This window comes from Engystomops pustulosus, chromosome 9 (genome assembly GCF_040894005.1).
Source record: "Engystomops pustulosus chromosome 9, aEngPut4.maternal, whole genome shotgun sequence".
NCBI lineage: Eukaryota > Metazoa > Chordata > Amphibia > Anura > Leptodactylidae > Engystomops > Engystomops pustulosus.
Window position 1 is genome coordinate 64,031,940 of NC_092419.1, and position 12,234 is coordinate 64,044,173.

General features: G+C 45.0%; 30 pseudogenes; all 30 read left to right on the forward strand.

The window, feature by feature from the left end:
* Positions 1–362: 362 nt before the first annotated feature.
* Positions 363–481, forward strand: LOC140095934 (5S ribosomal RNA; annotated as a pseudogene).
* Positions 482–551: 70 nt separating this feature from the next.
* Positions 552–670, forward strand: LOC140084746 (5S ribosomal RNA; annotated as a pseudogene).
* A 70-nt stretch (positions 671–740) lies between these two features.
* On the forward strand, positions 741–859 carry LOC140079332 (5S ribosomal RNA; annotated as a pseudogene).
* Positions 860–1,496: 637 nt separating this feature from the next.
* LOC140082750 (5S ribosomal RNA) lies at positions 1,497–1,615 on the forward strand (annotated as a pseudogene).
* Positions 1,616–2,062: 447 nt separating this feature from the next.
* LOC140093275 (5S ribosomal RNA) lies at positions 2,063–2,181 on the forward strand (annotated as a pseudogene).
* Positions 2,182–2,251: 70 nt separating this feature from the next.
* Positions 2,252–2,370, forward strand: LOC140097984 (5S ribosomal RNA; annotated as a pseudogene).
* A 70-nt stretch (positions 2,371–2,440) lies between these two features.
* Positions 2,441–2,559, forward strand: LOC140083738 (5S ribosomal RNA; annotated as a pseudogene).
* Positions 2,560–3,007: 448 nt separating this feature from the next.
* Positions 3,008–3,126, forward strand: LOC140093610 (5S ribosomal RNA; annotated as a pseudogene).
* Positions 3,127–3,196: 70 nt separating this feature from the next.
* LOC140093521 (5S ribosomal RNA) lies at positions 3,197–3,315 on the forward strand (annotated as a pseudogene).
* A 69-nt stretch (positions 3,316–3,384) lies between these two features.
* On the forward strand, positions 3,385–3,503 carry LOC140093287 (5S ribosomal RNA; annotated as a pseudogene).
* A 1,004-nt stretch (positions 3,504–4,507) lies between these two features.
* Positions 4,508–4,626, forward strand: LOC140098213 (5S ribosomal RNA; annotated as a pseudogene).
* A 448-nt stretch (positions 4,627–5,074) lies between these two features.
* LOC140082751 (5S ribosomal RNA) lies at positions 5,075–5,193 on the forward strand (annotated as a pseudogene).
* Positions 5,194–5,452: 259 nt separating this feature from the next.
* On the forward strand, positions 5,453–5,571 carry LOC140097813 (5S ribosomal RNA; annotated as a pseudogene).
* A 258-nt stretch (positions 5,572–5,829) lies between these two features.
* Positions 5,830–5,948, forward strand: LOC140094346 (5S ribosomal RNA; annotated as a pseudogene).
* A 70-nt stretch (positions 5,949–6,018) lies between these two features.
* LOC140097985 (5S ribosomal RNA) lies at positions 6,019–6,137 on the forward strand (annotated as a pseudogene).
* An 815-nt stretch (positions 6,138–6,952) lies between these two features.
* Positions 6,953–7,071, forward strand: LOC140098218 (5S ribosomal RNA; annotated as a pseudogene).
* Positions 7,072–7,519: 448 nt separating this feature from the next.
* On the forward strand, positions 7,520–7,638 carry LOC140082752 (5S ribosomal RNA; annotated as a pseudogene).
* Positions 7,639–7,897: 259 nt separating this feature from the next.
* On the forward strand, positions 7,898–8,016 carry LOC140097814 (5S ribosomal RNA; annotated as a pseudogene).
* Positions 8,017–8,274: 258 nt separating this feature from the next.
* Positions 8,275–8,393, forward strand: LOC140094347 (5S ribosomal RNA; annotated as a pseudogene).
* A 70-nt stretch (positions 8,394–8,463) lies between these two features.
* On the forward strand, positions 8,464–8,582 carry LOC140079333 (5S ribosomal RNA; annotated as a pseudogene).
* Positions 8,583–8,840: 258 nt separating this feature from the next.
* LOC140083306 (5S ribosomal RNA) lies at positions 8,841–8,959 on the forward strand (annotated as a pseudogene).
* A 637-nt stretch (positions 8,960–9,596) lies between these two features.
* On the forward strand, positions 9,597–9,715 carry LOC140093522 (5S ribosomal RNA; annotated as a pseudogene).
* Positions 9,716–9,784: 69 nt separating this feature from the next.
* LOC140092818 (5S ribosomal RNA) lies at positions 9,785–9,903 on the forward strand (annotated as a pseudogene).
* A 70-nt stretch (positions 9,904–9,973) lies between these two features.
* On the forward strand, positions 9,974–10,092 carry LOC140097816 (5S ribosomal RNA; annotated as a pseudogene).
* A 70-nt stretch (positions 10,093–10,162) lies between these two features.
* Positions 10,163–10,281, forward strand: LOC140097355 (5S ribosomal RNA; annotated as a pseudogene).
* A 69-nt stretch (positions 10,282–10,350) lies between these two features.
* Positions 10,351–10,469, forward strand: LOC140086217 (5S ribosomal RNA; annotated as a pseudogene).
* Positions 10,470–10,539: 70 nt separating this feature from the next.
* Positions 10,540–10,658, forward strand: LOC140079334 (5S ribosomal RNA; annotated as a pseudogene).
* Positions 10,659–10,916: 258 nt separating this feature from the next.
* On the forward strand, positions 10,917–11,035 carry LOC140083307 (5S ribosomal RNA; annotated as a pseudogene).
* A 637-nt stretch (positions 11,036–11,672) lies between these two features.
* LOC140093375 (5S ribosomal RNA) lies at positions 11,673–11,791 on the forward strand (annotated as a pseudogene).
* A 69-nt stretch (positions 11,792–11,860) lies between these two features.
* On the forward strand, positions 11,861–11,979 carry LOC140092820 (5S ribosomal RNA; annotated as a pseudogene).
* The last annotated feature ends 255 nt before the right edge of the window (positions 11,980–12,234 follow it).

Below are 12,234 nucleotides of genomic sequence, written 5' to 3' on the forward strand. Positions count from 1 at the left end.
AGCTGAATGTGCGTGCTCTTGTCAGATCGCAGCAGCGATGCAGCTTAAGGCTTGGCAATTACCAGCATGGGAGACTGGCTGGGAATCCCAAGTTCTGGTGACTTTTTTGAACCTGAAAATTGTGTTAGTTTCTCTATGAGATAGTAGAAGAAGGTTCAAATTGAACAACTGCTGTCAACGGCCATTCTAAGCTGAATGTGTGTGCTCTTGTCAGATCGCAGCAGCGATGAAGCTTAAGGCTAGGCAAGTACCAGCATGGGAGACTGGCTGGGAATCCCAAGTTCCGTTGCCCTTTTTGAACCTGAAAATTGTGTTAGTTTCTCTATGAGATAGTAAAAGAAGGTTCAAATTGAACAGCTGCTGTCAACGGCCATTCTAAGCTGAATGTGCGTGCTCTTGTCAGATCGCAGCAGCGATGCAGCTTAAGGCTTGGCAAGTACCAGCATGGGAGACTGGCTGGGAATCCCAAGTTCCGTTGACCTTTTTTAACCTGAAAATTGTGTTAGTTTCTCTATGAGATAGCAAAAGAAGGTTCAAATTGAACAGCTGCTGTCAACGGCCATTCTAAGCTGAATGTGCCTGCTCTCGTCAGATCGCAGCAGCAATGCAGCTTAAGGCTTGGCAAGTACCAGCATGGGAGACTGGCTGGGAATCCCAAGTTCCGTTGCCCTTTTTGAACCTGAAAATTGTGTTAGTTTCTCTATGAGATAGCAAAAGAAGGTTCAAATTGAACAGCTGCTGTCAACGGCCATTCTAAGCTGAATGTGCCTGCTCTCGTCAGATCGCAGCAGCAATGCAGCTTAAGGCTTGGCAAGTACCAGCATGGGAGACTGGCTGGGAATCCCAAGTTCTGTTGACCTTTTTGAACCTGAAAATTGTGTTAGTTTCTCTATGAGATAGTAAAAGAAGGTTCAAATTGAACAGCTGCTGTCAACGGCCATTCTAAGCTGAATGTGCGTGCTCTTGTCAGATCGCAGCAGCGATGCAGCTTAAGGCTTGGCAAGTTTCAGCATGGGAGACTGGCTGGGAATCCCAAGTTCTGTTGACCTTTTTGAACTTGAAAATTGTTTTAGTTTCTCTATGAGATAGTAAAAGAAGGTTCAATTTGAAATGCTGCTGTCAACGGCCATTCTAAGCTGAATGTGCCTGCTCTTGTCAGATCGCAGCAGCAATGCAGCTTAAGGCTTGGCAAGTACCAGCATGGGAGACTGGCTGGGAATCCCAAGTTCTGGTGACTTTTTTGAACCTGAAAATTGTGTTAGTTTCTCTATGAGATAGTAGAAGAAGGTTCAAATTGAACAACTGCTGTCAACGGCCATTCTAAGCTGAATGTGTGTGCTCTTGTCAGATCGCAGCAGCGATGCAGCTTAAGGCTTGGCAAGTACCAGCATGGGAGACTGGCTGGGAATCCCAAGTTCTGTTGACCTTTTTGAACCTGAAAATTGTGTTAGTTTCTCTATGAGATAGTAAAAGAAGGTTCAAATTGAACAGCTGCTGTCAATGGCCATTCTAAGCTGAATGTGCCTGCTCTCGTCAGATCGCAGCAGCAATGCAGCTTAAGGCTTGGCAAGTACCAGCATGGGAGACTGGCTGGGAATCCCAAGTTCCGTTGACCTTTTTGAACCTGAAAATTGTGTTAGTTTCTCTATGAGATAGTAAAAGAAGGTTCAAATTGAAAAGCTGCTGTCAACGGCAATTCTAAGCTGAATGTGCGTGCTCTTCTCAGATCGCAGCAGCGATGCAGCTTAAGGCTTGGCAAGTACCAGCATGGGAGACTGGCTGGGAATCCCAAGTTCTGGTGACCTTTTTGAACCTGAAAATTGTGTTAGTTTCTCTATGAGATAGTAGAAGAAGGTTCAAATTGAACAACTGCTGTCAACGGCCATTCTAAGCTGAATGTGTGTGCTCTTTTCAGATCGCAGCAGCGATGCAACTTAAGGCTTTGCAAGTACCAGCATGGGAGACTGGCTGGGAATTCCAATTTCCGTTGACCTTTTTGAACCTGAAAATGTGTTAGTTTCTCTATGAGATAGTAAAAGAAGGTTCAAATTGAACAGCTGCTGTCAACGGCCATTCTAAGCTGAATGTGCCTGCTCTCGTCAGATCGCAGCAGCAATGCAGCTTAAGGCTTGGCAAGTACCAGCATGGGAGACTGGCTGGGAATCCCAAGTTCCGTTGACCTTTTTGAACCTGAAAATTGTGTTAGTTTCTCTATGAGATAGTAAAAGAAGGTTCAAATTGAACAGCTGCTGTCAACGGCCATTCTAAGCTGAATGTGCCTGCTCTCGTCAGATCGCAGCAGCAATGCAGCTTAAGGCTTGGCAAGTACCAGCATGGGAGACTGGCTTGGAATCCCAAGTTCTGGTGACCTTTTTGAACCTGAAAATTGTGTTAGTTTCTCTATGAGATAGCAAAAGAAGGTTCAAATTGAACAGTTGCTGTCAATGGCCATTCTAAGCTGAATGTGCCTGCTCTCGTCAGATCGCAGCAGCAATGCAGCTTAAGGCTTGGCAAGTACCAGCATGGGAGACTGGCTGGGAATCCCAAGTTCTGTTGACCTTTTTGAACCTGAAAATTGTGTTAGTTTCTGTATGAGATAGTAAAAGAAGGTTCAAATTGAAAAGCTGCTGTCAACGGCAATTCTAAGCTGAATGTGCGTGCTCTTCTCAGATCGCAGCAGCGATGCAGCTTAAGGTTTGGCAAGTACCAGCATGGGAGACTGGCTGGGAATCCCAAGTTCTGTTGACCTTTTTGAACCTGAAAATTGTGTTAGTTTCTCTATGAGATAGTAGAAGAAGGTTCAAATTGAACAACTGCTGTCAACGGCCATTCTAAGCTGAATGTGTGTGCTCTTTTCAGATCGCAGCAGCGATGCAGCTTAAGGCTTGGCAAGTACCAGCATGGGAGATTGGCTGGGAATCCCAAGTTCTGTTGACCTTTTTGAACCTGAAAATTGTGTTAGTTTCTCTATGAGATAGTAAAAGAAGGTTCAAATTGAACAGCTGCTGTCAACGGCAATTCTAAGCTGAATGTGCCTGCTCTCGTCAGATTGCAGCAGCAATGCAGCTTAAGGCTTGGCAAGTACCAGCATGGGAGACTGGCTGGGAATCCCAAGTTCCGTTGACCTTTTTGAACCTGAAAATTGTGTTAGTTTCTCTATGAGATAGCAAAAGAAGGTTCAAATTGAACAGCTGCTGTCAACGGCCATTCTAAGCTGAATTTGCCTGCTCTCGTCAGATCGCAGCAGCAATGCAACTTAAGGCTTGGCAAGTACCAGCATGGGAGACTGGCTGGGAATTCCAAGTTCCGTTGACCTTTTTGAACCTGAAAATGTGTTAGTTTCTCTATGAGATAGTAAAAGAAGGTTCATATTGAACAGCTGCTGTCAACGGCCATTCTAAGCTGAATGTGCCTGCTCTCGTCAGATCGCAGCAGCAATGCAGCTTAAGGCTTGGCAAGTACCAGCATGGGAGACTGGCTGGGAATCCCAAGTTCCGTTGACCTTTTTGAACCTGAAAATTGTGTTAGTTTCTCTATGAGATAGTAAAAGAAGGTTCAAATTGAAAAGCTGCTGTCAACGGCCATTCTAAGCTGAATGTGCGTGCTCTTGTCAGATCGCAGCAGCGATGCAGCTTAAGGCTTGGCAAGTACCAGCATGGGAGACTGGCTTGGAATCCCAAGTTCTGGTGACCTTTTTGAACCTGAAAATTGTGTTAGTTTCTCTATGAGATAGCAAAAGAAGGTTCAAATTGAACAGCTGCTGTCAACGGCCATTCTAAGCTGAATGTGCCTGCTCTTGTCAGATTGCAGCAGCAATGCAGCTTAAGGCTTGGCAAGTACCAGCATGGGAGACTGGCTTGGAATCCCAAGTTCTGGTGACCTTTTTGAACCTGAAAATTGTGTTAGTTTCTATATAAGATAGTAGAAGAAGGTTCAAATTGAACAACTGCTGTCAATGGCCATTCTAAGCTGAATGTGCCTGCTCTCGCCAGATCGCAGCAGCAATGCAGCATAAGGCTTGGCAAGTACCAGCATGGGAGACTGGCTGGGAATCCCAAGTTCCGTTGCCCTTTTTGAACCTGAAAATTGTGTTAGTTTCTCTATGAGATAGTAAAAGAAGGTTCAAATTGAACAGCTGCTGTCAACGGCCATTCTAAGCTGAATGTGCGTGCTCTTGTCAGATCGCAGCTTAAGGCTTGGCAAGTACCAGCATGGGAGACTGGCTTGGAATCCCAAGTTCTGGTGACCTTTTTGAACCTGAAAATTGTGTTAGTTTCTCTATGAGATAGCAAAAGAAGGTTCAAATTGAACAGCTGCTGTCAACGGCCATTCTAAGCTGAATGTGCCTGCTCTTGTCAGATTGCAGCAGCAATGCAGCTTAAGGCTTGGCAAGTACCAGCATGGGAGACTGGCTTGGAATCCCAAGTTCTGGTGACCTTTTTGAACCTGAAAATTGTGTTAGTTTCTATATAAGATAGTAGAAGAAGGTTCAAATTGAACAACTGCTGTCAATGGCCATTCTAAGCTGAATGTGCCTGCTCTCGCCAGATCGCAGCAGCAATGCAGCTTAAGGCTTGGCAAGTACCAGCATGGGAGACTGGCTGGGAATGCCAAGTTCCGTTGCCCTTTTTGAACCTGAAAATTGTGTTAGTTTCTCTAAGAGATAGTAAAAGAAGGTTCAAATTGAACAGCTGCTGTCAACGGCTATTCTAAGCTGAATGTGCGTGCTCTTGTCAGATCGCAGCAGCGATGCAGCTTAAGGCTTGGCAAGTACCAGCATGGGAGACTGGCTTGGAATCCCAAGTTCTGGTGACCTTTTTGAACCTGAAAATTGTGTTAGTTTCTCTATGAGATAGTAGAAGAAGGTTCAAATTGAACAGCTGCTGTCAACGGCCATTCTAAGCTGAATGTGTGTGCTCTTGTCAGATCGCAGCAGCGATGCAGCTTAAGGCTTGGCAAGTACCAGCATGGGAGACTGGCTGGGAATCCCAAGTTCTGTTGACCTTTTTGAACCTGAAAATTGTGTTGGTTTCTCTATGAGATAGTAAAAGAAGGTTCAAATTGAACAGCTGCTGTCAATGGCCATTCTAAGCTGAATGTGCCTGCTCTCGTCAGATCGCAGCAGCAATGCAGCTTAAGGCTTGGCAAGTACCAGCATGGGAGACTGGCTGGGAATCCCAAGTTCCGTTGACCTTTTTGAACCTGAAAATTGTGTTAGTTTCTCTATGAGATAGTAAAAGAAGGTTCAAATTGAAAAGCTGCTGTCAACGGCAATTCTAAGCTGAATGTGCGTGCTCTTCTCAGATCGCAGCAGCGATGCAGCTTAAGGCTTGGCAAGTACCAGCATGGGAGACTGGCTGGGAATCCCAAGTTCTGGTGACCTTTTTGAACCTGAAAATTGTGTTAGTTTCTCTATGAGATAGTAAAAGAAGGTTCAAATTGAACAGCTGCTGTCAACGGCAATTCTAAGCTGAATTTGCCTGCTCTCGTCAGATTGCAGCAGCAATGCAGCTTAAGGCTTGGCAAGTACCAGCATGGGAGACTGGCTGGGAATCCCAAGTTCCGTTGACCGTTTTGAACCTGAAAATTGTGTTAGTTTCTCTATGAGATAGTAAAAGAAGGTTCAAATTGAACAGCTGCTGTAAACGGCAATTCTAAGCTGAATTTGCCTGCTCTCGTCAGATCGCATCAGCAATGCAACTTAAGGCTTGGCAAGTACCAGCATGGGAGACTGGCTGGGAATTCCAAGTTCCGTTGACCTTTTTGAAACTTAAAATGTGTTAGTTTCTCTATGAGATAGTAAAAGAAGGTTCAAATTGAACAGCTGCTGTCAACGGCCATTCTAAGCTGAATGTGCCTGCTCTCGTCAGATCGCAACAGCAATGCAGCTTAAGGCTTGGCAAGTACAAGCATGGGAGACTGGCTGGGAATCCCAAGTTCCGTTGACCTTTTTGAACCTGAAAATTGTGTTAGTTTCTCTATGAGATAGTAAAAGAAGGTTCAAATTGAAAAGCTGCTGTCAACGGCCATTCTAAGCTGAATGTGCCTGCTCTCGTCAGATCGCAGCAGCAATGCAGCTTAAGGCTTGGCAAGTACCAGCATGGGAGACTGGCTTGGAATCCCAAGTTCTGGTGACCTTTTTGAACCTGAAAATTGTGTTAGTTTCTCTATGAGATAGCAAAAGAAGGTTCAAATTGAACAGCTGCTGTCAACGGCCATTCTAAGCTGAATGTGCCTGCTCTTGTCAGATTGCAGCAGCAATGCAGCTTAAGGCTTGGCAAGTACCAGCATGGGAGACTGGCTTGGAATCCCAAGTTCTGGTGACCTTTTTGAACCTGAAAATTGTGTTAGTTTCTATATAAGATAGTAGAAGAAGGTTCAAATTGAACAACTGCTGTCAATGGCCATTCTAAGCTGAATGTGCCTGCTCTCGCCAGATCGCAGCAGCAATGCAGCATAAGGCTTGGCAAGTACCAGCATGGGAGACTGGCTGGGAATCCCAAGTTCCGTTGCCCTTTTTGAACCTGAAAATTGTGTTAGTTTCTCTATGAGATAGTAAAAGAAGGTTCAAATTGAACAGCTGCTGTCAACGGCCATTCTAAGCTGAATGTGCGTGCTCTTGTCAGATCGCAGCTTAAGGCTTGGCAAGTACCAGCATGGGAGACTGGCTTGGAATCCCAAGTTCTGGTGACCTTTTTGAACCTGAAAATTGTGTTAGTTTCTCTATGAGATAGCAAAAGAAGGTTCAAATTGAACAGCTGCTGTCAACGGCCATTCTAAGCTGAATGTGCCTGCTCTTGTCAGATTGCAGCAGCAATGCAGCTTAAGGCTTGGCAAGTACCAGCATGGGAGACTGGCTTGGAATCCCAAGTTCTGGTGACCTTTTTGAACCTGAAAATTGTGTTAGTTTCTATATAAGATAGTAGAAGAAGGTTCAAATTGAACAACTGCTGTCAATGGCCATTCTAAGCTGAATGTGCCTGCTCTCGCCAGATCGCAGCAGCAATGCAGCTTAAGGCTTGGCAAGTACCAGCATGGGAGACTGGCTGGGAATGCCAAGTTCCGTTGCCCTTTTTGAACCTGAAAATTGTGTTAGTTTCTCTAAGAGATAGTAAAAGAAGGTTCAAATTGAACAGCTGCTGTCAACGGCTATTCTAAGCTGAATGTGCGTGCTCTTGTCAGATCGCAGCAGCGATGCAGCTTAAGGCTTGGCAAGTACCAGCATGGGAGACTGGCTTGGAATCCCAAGTTCTGGTGACCTTTTTGAACCTGAAAATTGTGTTAGTTTCTCTATGAGATAGTAGAAGAAGGTTCAAATTGAACAGCTGCTGTCAACGGCCATTCTAAGCTGAATGTGTGTGCTCTTGTCAGATCGCAGCAGCGATGCAGCTTAAGGCTTGGCAAGTACCAGCATGGGAGACTGGCTGGGAATCCCAAGTTCTGTTGACCTTTTTGAACCTGAAAATTGTGTTGGTTTCTCTATGAGATAGTAAAAGAAGGTTCAAATTGAACAGCTGCTGTCAATGGCCATTCTAAGCTGAATGTGCCTGCTCTCGTCAGATCGCAGCAGCAATGCAGCTTAAGGCTTGGCAAGTACCAGCATGGGAGACTGGCTGGGAATCCCAAGTTCCGTTGACCTTTTTGAACCTGAAAATTGTGTTAGTTTCTCTATGAGATAGTAAAAGAAGGTTCAAATTGAAAAGCTGCTGTCAACGGCAATTCTAAGCTGAATGTGCGTGCTCTTCTCAGATCGCAGCAGCGATGCAGCTTAAGGCTTGGCAAGTACCAGCATGGGAGACTGGCTGGGAATCCCAAGTTCTGGTGACCTTTTTGAACCTGAAAATTGTGTTAGTTTCTCTATGAGATAGTAAAAGAAGGTTCAAATTGAACAGCTGCTGTCAACGGCAATTCTAAGCTGAATTTGCCTGCTCTCGTCAGATTGCAGCAGCAATGCAGCTTAAGGCTTGGCAAGTACCAGCATGGGAGACTGGCTGGGAATCCCAAGTTCCGTTGACCGTTTTGAACCTGAAAATTGTGTTAGTTTCTCTATGAGATAGTAAAAGAAGGTTCAAATTGAACAGCTGCTGTAAACGGCAATTCTAAGCTGAATTTGCCTGCTCTCGTCAGATCGCATCAGCAATGCAACTTAAGGCTTGGCAAGTACCAGCATGGGAGACTGGCTGGGAATTCCAAGTTCCGTTGACCTTTTTGAAACTTAAAATGTGTTAGTTTCTCTATGAGATAGTAAAAGAAGGTTCAAATTGAACAGCTGCTGTCAACGGCCATTCTAAGCTGAATGTGCCTGCTCTCGTCAGATCGCAACAGCAATGCAGCTTAAGGCTTGGCAAGTACAAGCATGGGAGACTGGCTGGGAATCCCAAGTTCCGTTGACCTTTTTGAACCTGAAAATTGTGTTAGTTTCTCTATGAGATAGTAAAAGAAGGTTCAAATTGAAAAGCTGCTGTCAACGGCCATTCTAAGCTGAATGTGCCTGCTCTCGTCAGATCGCAGCAGCAATGCAGCTTAAGGCTTGGCAAGTACCAGCATGGGAGACTGGCTGGGAATCCCAAGTTCTGTTGACCGTTTTGAACCTGAAAATGTGTTAGTTTCTCTATGAGATAGTAAAAGAAGGTTCAAATTGAACAGCTGCTGTCAACGGCCATTCTAAGCTGAATGTGTGTGCTCTTGTCAGATTGCAGCAGCGATGCAACTTAAGGCTTGGCAAGTACCAGCATGGGAGACTGGCTTGGAATCCCAAGTTCTGGTGACCTTTTTGAACCTGAAAATTGTGTTAGTTTCTCTATGAGATAGCAAAAGAAGGTTCAAATTGAACAGCTGCTGTCAATGGCCATTCTAAGCTGAATGTGCCTGCTCTCGTCAGATCGCAGCAGCAATGCAGCTTTAGGCTTGGCAAGTACCAGCATGGGAGACTGGCTGGGAATCCCAAGTTCTGTTGACCTTTTTGAACCTGAAAATTGTGTTAGTTTCTGTATGAGATAGTAAAAGAAGGTTCAAATTGAAAAGCTGCTGTCAACGGCAATTCTAAGCTGAATGTGCGTGCTCTTCTCAGATCGCAGCAGCGATGCAGCTTAAGGTTTGGCAAGTACCAGCATGGGAGACTGGCTGGGAATCCCAAGTTCTGGTGACCTTTTTGAACCTGAAAATTGTGTTAGTTTCTCTATGAGATAGTAGAAGAAGGTTCAAATTGAACAACTGCTGTCAACGGCCATTCTAAGCTGAATGTGTGTGCTCTTTTCAGACCGCAGCAGCGATGCAGCTTAAGGCTTGGCAAGTACCAGCATGGGAGACTGGCTGGGAATCCCAAGTTCTGTTGACCTTTTTGAACCTGAAAATTGTGTTAGTTTCTCTATGAAATAGTAAAAGAAGGTTCAAATTGAACAGCTGCTGTCAACGGCAATTCTAAGCTGAATGTGCCTGCTCTCGTCAGATTGCAGCAGCAATGCAGCTTAAGGCTTTGCAAGTACCAGCATGGGAGACTGGCTTGGAATCCCAAGTTCCGTTGACCGTTTTGAACCTGAAAATTGTGTTAGTTTCTCTATGAGATAGCAAAAGAAGGTTCAAATTGAACAGCTGCTGTCAACGGCCATTCTAAGCTGAATTTGCCTGCTCTCGTCAGATCGCAGCAGCAATGCAACTTAAGGCTTGGCAAGTACCAGCATGGGAGACTGGCTGGGAATTCCAAGTTCCGTTGACCTTTTTGAACCTGAAAATGTGTTAGTTTCTCTATGAGATAGTAAAAGAAGGTTCAAATTGAACAGCTGCTGTCAACGGCCATTCTAAGCTGAATGTGCCTGCTCTCGTCAGATCGCAGCAGCAATGCAGCTTAAGGCTTGGCAAGTACCAGCATGGGAGACTGGCTGGGAATCCCAAGTTCTGGTGACCTTTTTGAACCTGAAAATTGTGTTAGTTTCTCTATGAGATAGTAAAAGAAGGTTCAAATTGAACAGCTGCTGTCAACGGCAATTCTAAGCTGAATTTGCCTGCTCTCGTCAGATTGCAGCAGCAATGCAGCTTAAGGCTTGGCAAGTACCAGCATGGGAGACTGGCTGGGAATCCCAAGTTCCGTTGACCGTTTTGAACCTGAAAATTGTGTTAGTTTCTCTATGAGATAGTAAAAGAAGGTTCAAATTGAACAGCTGCTGTCAACGGCAATTCTAAGCTGAATTTGCCTGCTCTCGTCAGATCGCAGCAGCAATGCAACTTAAGGCTTGGCAAGTACCAGCATGGGAGACTGGCTGGGAATTCCAAGTTCCGTTGACCTTTTTGAACCTTAAAATGTGTTAGTTTCTCTATGAGATAGTAAAAGAAGGTTCAAATTGAACAGCTGCTGTCAACGGCCATTCTAAGCTGAATGTGCCTGCTCTCGTCAGATCGCAGCAGCAATGCAGCTTAAGGCTTGGCAAGTACAAGCATGGGAGACTGGCTGGGAATCCCAAGTTCCGTTGACCTTTTTGAACCTGAAAATTGTGTTAGTTTCTCTATGAGATAGTAAAAGAAGGTTCAAATTGAACAGCTGCTGTCAACGGCCATTCTAAGCTGAATGTGCCTGCTCTCGTCAGATCGCAGCAGCAATGCAGCTTAAGGCTTGGCAAGTACCAGCATGGGAGACTGGCTGGGAATCCCAAGTTCTGTTGACCGTTTTGAACCTGAAAATGTGTTAGTTTCTCTATGAGATAGTAAAAGAAGGTTCAAATTGAACAGCTGCTGTCAACGGCCATTCTAAGCTGAATGTGTGTGCTCTTGGCAGATCGCAGCAGCGATGCAGCTTAAGGCTTGGCAAGTACCAGCATGGGAGACTGGCTTGGAATCCCAAGTTCTGGTGACCTTTTTGAACCTGAAAATTGTGTTAGTTTCTCTATGAGATAGCAAAAGAAGGTTCAAATTGAACAGCTGCTGTCAATGGCCATTCTAAGCTGAATGTGCCTGCTCTCGTCAGATCGCAGCAGCAATGCAGCTTTAGGCTTGGCAAGTACCAGCATGGGAGACTGGCTGGGAATCCCAAGTTCTGTTGACCTTTTTGAACCTGAAAATTGTGTTAGTTTCTGTATGAGATAGTAAAAGAAGGTTCAAATTGAAAAGCTGCTGTCAACGGCAATTCTAAGCTGAATGTGCGTGCTCTTCTCAGATCGCAGCAGCGATGCAGCTTAAGGTTTGGCAAGTACCAGCATGGGAGACTGGCTGGGAATCCCAAGTTCTGGTGACCTTTTTGAACCTGAAAATTGTGTTAGTTTCTCTATGAGATAGTAGAAGAAGGTTCAAATTGAACAACTGCTGTCAACGGCCATTCTAAGCTGAATGTGTGTGCTCTTTTCAGACCGCAGCAGCGATGCAGCTTAAGGCTTGGCAAGTACCAGCATGGGAGACTGGCTGGGAATCCCAAGTTCTGTTGACCTTTTTGAACCTGAAAATTGTGTTAGTTTCTCTATGAGATAGTAAAAGAAGGTTCAAATTGAACAGCTGCTGTCAACGGCAATTCTAAGCTGAATGTGCCTGCTCTCGTCAGATTGCAGCAGCAATGCAGCTTAAGGCTTTGCAAGTACCAGCATGGGAGACTGGCTGGGAATCCCAAGTTCCGTTGACCGTTTTGAACCTGAAAATTGTGTTAGTTTCTCTATGAGATAGCAAAAGAAGGTTCAAATTGAACAGCTGCTGTCAACGGCCATTCTAAGCTGAATTTGCCTGCTCTCGTCAGATCGCAGCAGCAATGCAACTTAAGGCTTGGCAAGTACCAGCATGGGAGACTGGCTGGGAATTCCAAGTTCCGTTGACCTTTTTGAACCTGAAAATGTGTTAGTTTCTCTATGAGATAGTAAAAGAAGGTTCAAATTGAACAGCTGCTGTCAACGGCCATTCTAAGCTGAATGTGCCTGCTCTCGTCAGATCGCAGCAGCAATGCAGCTTAAGGCTTGGCAAGTACCAGCATGGGAGACTGGCTGGGAATCCCAAGTTCTGGTGACCTTTTTGAACCTGAAAATTGTGTTAGTTTCTCTATGAGATAGTAAAAGAAGGTTCAAATTGAACAGCTGCTGTCAACGGCAATTCTAAGCTGAATTTCCCTGCTCTCGTCAGATTGCAGCAGCAATGCAGCTTAAGGCTTGGCAAGTACCAGCATGGGAGACTGGCTGGGAATCCCAAGTTCCGTTGACCGTTTTGAACCTGAAAATTGTGTTAGTTTCTCTATGAGATAGTAAAAGAAGGTTCAAATTGAACAGC